General features: G+C 34.8%; 1 pseudogene; it reads left to right on the top strand.

Moving 5' to 3' along the window:
* Window positions 1-667: 667 nt before the first annotated feature.
* Window positions 668-2,167, top strand: LOC123678440 (annotated as a pseudogene).
* The last annotated feature ends 4,260 nt before the right edge of the window (window positions 2,168-6,427 follow it).

The following is a 6,427-nucleotide window of genomic DNA, read 5'->3' as shown; positions in this document are numbered from 1 at the left end:
ATGTCGTCTGTCCACACGTCGATTTATTTTCCTGTTTGCTGACAACTTTCAAAAAACATCTGAAACGTCGACTTGTTTTCGGTTTCTCCGGGATAATTATATGTGGATTTGAATATTGTATCTTACATGTGATTTTTTTGTTTGTTTAGTTCATAGGTAAATAACATGTATAATTGAGGTTTTATTTGTAACTGAGTGAACACTGCCTCTGGGACTTTGTCCTGTTCGTGTTCCAGTGAAAATAAATAAAAAAACAATTTCTTTCAGCACATATGTAGACAAACCATATGCATCACAAGTAGATTTCCCATGCAGTGATTTCGTTATCATTTTAACCTCTTCAGACGTTGCCGGTTTTTAGAAAAATGATTTATTATTCCTTATTCGCATTTTTTTAGGAACTTTGCCGATTCATCTTCATCAATATTTCTCGATACCCCATCATTTATCCTTCCTAAAAACCTAAAATATTCATTAGGATCAAGTGAACTATCTTGACATTTTTCTTTTTTTGTGTTCTGTTATAAAACGTTGTTTAGAGTTTTGAAGAAATTATGCATATTGGTTTGGAGAAATATTGTGTCGGGGTGGTGAATATATTGCTGAGCTCCATGATTCTGTGGACACTCTAGGTTTTTGAGTGGCCGTATACTTGACATCTATACCTTTTCAACTCCAAATTGGGACTAACCACATTTAAATTGGGAATAAACACATTCAAAATGAGAATAAACAACTTCAAAATGGTTAACACAATCAAATTGGGAATAAACACATTCAAATTGGGACTAAACAATTTCAAATTGAGAAATGACATTTATATTTAAATTTGATACTTCAAAGGAATTGTCAAATAATATAGGTACCGGTCAGATAATTTATAAGTGCTCTATATAATATACATAATATCAATATGCCAAGTTATATAAAACAAACAGAAGCAGCGAATATCAAAAAGCAGATTTGTGCAGTTTATAATAATAATGGAGATTGGAGAGAATTGGCCAATAATATTGGAGTGAAGCGTTCGACGGCTTACCGCTGGGTGAAAAATCAGGATAGAATACCCATGCAACGTGGAGGAAAAAGGAGAACAAAAATTACAGAAAAACATCGCGAATTTATAGTGCAATATGTGGAGGAAAATAATAAAATCACGCTGAAAGAACTCAGACAAAAGTTTCTAACAGATCACCAAATTCGTATCGTCTGAGTGTTTGCGGAAACATTTGGATGGATTGCTGTACACTTTGAAAGATGTACGCAGAGAACCTGAAAGATTGAATAGTGGTGAAACAAAACTACGAAGAAAAGAATATGTACAGCTTCTAAATTATCAATCAGAAAATATACCAGTAACATATCTTGATGAAACAAATTTTAATTTGTTTATATCACGACGGCAAGGGCGATCTAAGAAAGGGACCAGATGTCGATACATTTCAGCAGGCAGTCGTGGGGCTAATGTTCATGTCATTGGATGTATAGGAAACATGGGATTGATACATCATGGAATAAGAAGGGGTGCATTCAGAAGGGAAGAAGCAAAAGAATTCGTGCGAAACTGCTTACGAGCTGCTTATAATATTTATCAAACTCGTGTTGTATTAGTAGTTGATAATGCTCCTTGCCATGCAGGCTTAGAAGAGGTCTTCCAGGAACCAGAATTTCAAGACCATCTTCTTCTCAGGCTCAGTCCTTATAGTCCAATGCTGAACCCTATAGAATTTGCATGGTCAAGTTTCAAAGCTGCAGTTAAAAGAGCGATGTCTCTAAGGTTGCAACAGATTTTGGCTGGCGAAGAAAGGACAAATCTTCCTCAAAACCAGTATCGCTTGCGTGAATTGGAAATTATTTTGCGTGATATAATAAACATAATAAATATCAATAACTGTGCGAGATATGTGGCGCACATACAGAGATATTTTCCGGATGTTTTGAACTTAGTCGATATGGTTGTGTAATTTTTTTATTATAAAATATATGTATATAAGAAAAAATTTTCGGTACCGATTTCCATATTTTTCGAAAAAATTTTTCATATTATTAGCGTAAGATTAAGTTAATGTACATAAACTTTGAGTTCTACCCATAATATTCAATACATTTCTTTCTCATTTGGAGTTATTTAATCTCAATACAAAAGTTTACAATCTCCATTCTTAATACCTATAATATATACGACAATACTTTTGAAGTAGGTATCAAATTGAAATTTTTATGTCATTTCCCAATATGAAATTGTTTAGTGCCAATTTGAATGTGTTTATTCCTAATTTGATTGTGTTAACCATTTTGAAGTTGTTTATTCTCATTTTGAAGGTGTTTATTCCCAATTTGATTGTGCTAACCATTTTGAAGTTGTTTATTCTCATTTTGAAGTTGTTTAATCTCAAATTGAATGTGATTAGTCTCAATTTGAAGTTGAAAAGGTATAGTGCATTGTATGATTTCTCGTTTTCTTCTCGGTGCTTCTATTGTTATTTTCTCATTTGCAAGAAATATCCCGATAGCAATATTCTTATTTTCCTCTTAAATGTTGTATATTGGAGGTTACGCATCTGCACTGGCAGTAGGATATAGCGTTGCACTCCAATATTATGGGTTTTCCTCAGTCTCTGACTTGGCTGTATGATATCTTCTTTGTTTCTAGTGTTGTTATTGTGTTGCTCTGAATGTTTCAAATACATAGATTTTTTCTTATATGTGTTACTCTCTTGTATATAATTACTGCATACACGGTCATTATTCTGGATTCAATGAATAAGTTTCTGCAGCTAGTACTCCATGTAACACGATAGATACTTCTGAAGGCTGCTTTCTGCATCCTGAATATTTTATCCAAGTGAACCGTTGCTCCATCACTCCAGCTGATTATACCATAAGTCATCTGTGAGTGAATAGGGAGTAGTAGGCAGTCACAGCTGTATTTGTAATGGTGATCTCAGCAATCTTTTTAATAGCATATGTTGCTCCGGCCAGTTTGGTATTGGGATCATCTATGTGCACTCTCCAACTTAATTGAGCTTCTAGTTGTACTCCCAGGAAGTTTACTGAACTCGCTTCTGAAGTGTGACTCCCTTGTTTGACACTAAAGACCAATGATGTTGTTTTTTTTCAGTGTTCAGAAATAATTCATTTGTAGTGAACCACTTTTCGGCTCGAACCATAATGTCTTCATAAGTTGATTGTACCGTAGTGATATCTTCAATCTCAACTACATATGTTGTGTCGTCGGCAAACATGCAGGGAACAACTGTTCTTGGTAATGTGCTGGTTGAAACACTGACAATCTGAGTTATGTTGTGTGGCATGTCAATAATATACACAAGGAATAGCAGAGGTCCCAATCTCGAACCTTGTACAACTCCCCTTGTTATTTTGTGAGCTTCACTTCTATTGTTATCCAATACAACTATCTATTGCCGCTCAGAAAGGTATGATCTGAAAAGGTCCAAGCAAACACCACGTATACCATATCTCTCTAGCTTCTCAAACAATATCGAGTGATTTACACAATCAAATGCTGCTGATAAATTGGTTAATATTCCCAGGCACTGGTTTTTATTTTCGAAACAATCTTGAATATGTTAGGTCAAAAAATGGATTGCCTCGGCTGTTGATGTTACCTTCCGAAATCCAAATTGGTTGTGACACAATATTTGTTTGGCATTCACGAACTCAACGAGGTAATTAATGGCGACCCCTTTCAGTATCTTTGAAAATGCTGGCAATATTGCTACTTGCCTAAAATTGTTGGCTATGGAAGGATCTCCTTTTTTGAGAATAGGGCAGATTTTCCCTATTTTCATTTTGGTTGGAAAGACTTCCTCTTCAAGACATGCATTCACGACATCCACCAATGGTAGCCATGTAGCACATTTTTTGTTTATCACGAAGACAGTATTTTCATCTATATCCTCTGATTTTTTCGCTTTTAAATTGTTGAAGTTAAAGTTAAAGAACATCGGGTTCATTATGTAGGTATGCTTTATTGAGTCTGTGGAATGAACATTGGTTTTCTCTAGATTTTTTATGATGTTATTACTTAGCATTGTTTACAAAGAAGTTGTTTAGTTCATCAGTGGTCAGGTTTTCTGGTTTAACTTGCTTTCTAGATCGCCCAGTTTCTTTACTGATGATATTCCAAATGGTTTTGTTTTGGTTGTCTGAGTTTTGTATTTGTGTGTTATATAAGGTTTTTTTTATGTTTGTAGTAATTTGAGATATTTCTGGCTATAGCTGACGTAAATTTGTTTGTTTTTTTCACTTCTGTGTGTTTTGTAGGAATAGAGGAACATCAGCCGTTCTTTGGTTTCCACAATGTCAGGGGTTACTCAACGTGGAATTGATGTAGATCTTTTTTTGATTGGTAGTATGTGGAAGGATAGGTTGTAGTAATGCATATACGTTCCAATGAAGATGTTGTACTTGTCCTCTGCTGACTGAGCTGAGAATACTTCTTTCCACTCCTCTCTACTCAAGTAGTACTGTATAAGATTGATATCCTCTTCTGTGTATATTTTCTTGAATTTTGGATTTGGTGTCTTTTTATTTTCCTCTTCTATTGTCAATACCTGAGCTTTGTGATCAGATGAACCCAGGTCAATGGTATATGCTTCAACAAAGTCGAAATCAGTGAAGATGTTGTCAAGGCATCTATTGTTCCTTGTATTTTCACGGATAATTTGTTGCAATCCATAGCTCAGGAAAAGGTTCACCAATTTTGATGCATTCCTGTACTCTGCCTTAAGAAACCTAACATTGAAATCACCAGCTATGACCACTCTTGAATTTTTCCTTCTGGAGTTGTATGCAAGTTGTAGTGCTCGCATTATAATATCGAGGGACAAGTCTCTAGTGGAATGAAAGGTTTATCTATAAACAGAAATCACAATGAGGTCCTTTATATAGCAAGCAGATAGTTCACAAATCTTCTCCACTGATACGTTAGTAATAACAGAGATCTCAAATGCCTCCAATGATTTATGAACGAATATGCATGCTCCACCATTCTTAGACTGTAGTCTGCATAACACCTCACCATCCCATATTCATCCAGATTGAAATTGTTTTTCTCATGTGCCTTCAACCAATGTTGAATGATACAAATGATCTCAGCGAGTTGTTTGTACTTGCATATCTATTTGATTCATTAAGTTTATTTCTTATACATTAAGTGTTCCAATGGAACACACAATGTATCCCCTTGGTGTTGCAATGTTTGATCTACTTAGAGCCTTTTTTGAAAATCCTCATCTAATTTTTATAATCATTAAGGACCAGTTGCACCATTTGCCTAAACATTGATTAAAAATTTAAACATCGATTACTCTCTGATTTCCCATGAGAAATCAGAAATTAATCGATGTTTAAATTTTAATCAATGTTTAGGCAAATGGTGCAACTGACCCTAAACCTCTTAAAATCAAATCTTCTGTAGCCCACCCCATAAGGGAAGAAGATTTCTTGGTGCAAATCATTTTTGTTGTAAAGTGTAGCACCAATCATGAAACACATTTTGTTTCGGTTGTTAGAAGGGAGTTCTTTAACTATCACTACATTACTTTCTGTTCTTGTGTCGAACTTGAATTTCTCACTTATGTATCTCGATATTATGTTTTCTGTTGCCTGAGTATTAACTCTGTAGATATAAAGCCATGCTTTTGATTTGCAACCGATGAATCCAGTATCATGTTCGCCTCTGCCAATAAGTTTCTTATTGCCTGAGATGTTTCCCTTCTTTTTTCTTCTAACCACTGTTTGAAACCCTTCATCTTCCTTAAATTCGATTGCAGTCTTATTCTAATTTTCATTCTTCTCCATTTTATTTGGATCATTCAGAACTTCCTTGTTTTTATCACCTTTTACCACTGTTGTTTTGGAGTTTGTAGGTTGATTTATTTGACAGTTCACATTGTTCTGTGCAGGGACTCTGTGCGCATAGGATGACGTTCCTCTCTTCGATGTTGTAGTCATAGACCACGATGGTGTATCTATGGTCACGGGTGTCATAACTGGTTGTTTTGAATTTGAATCTTTGACATTCATGATTTCTGAGTATCTTGACGGTTCCACATGATCATTGATTTGATGAGTATTTTGGTTTTTTGTTCCTACCTTAGATAAAGTTTTTTGTTTCATTGTTTCCAATCTTTCCAACAACAACCTATTGTTTAATTTCAATTTTTCATTTTTATCCTAGTTTTCTCCCAATAATTTCTTTAAATACATGACTTCAATTCTGAGTTTCTGGTTTTCGTCCATCACCTCGTTGTTGCGATTTTCTTCACAGCAGATGATCTTATTGTCGATAAATTTCATCTTTGTTGCTAGTTTCTTGGCGCAGCCCTAAAGGAAAATCGAATAACAGTTTATGCATACCTAATTTTTCAATTTGTTCTTTGCACAACACTTAAATACCTGT

The sequence above is a fragment of the Harmonia axyridis genome, chromosome 4 (genome assembly GCF_914767665.1).
Source record: "Harmonia axyridis chromosome 4, icHarAxyr1.1, whole genome shotgun sequence".
Lineage (NCBI taxonomy): Eukaryota > Metazoa > Arthropoda > Insecta > Coleoptera > Coccinellidae > Harmonia > Harmonia axyridis.
Note: the sequence above shows the minus strand (reverse complement) of the source record. Positions and strands in the feature narration are given on the sequence as shown.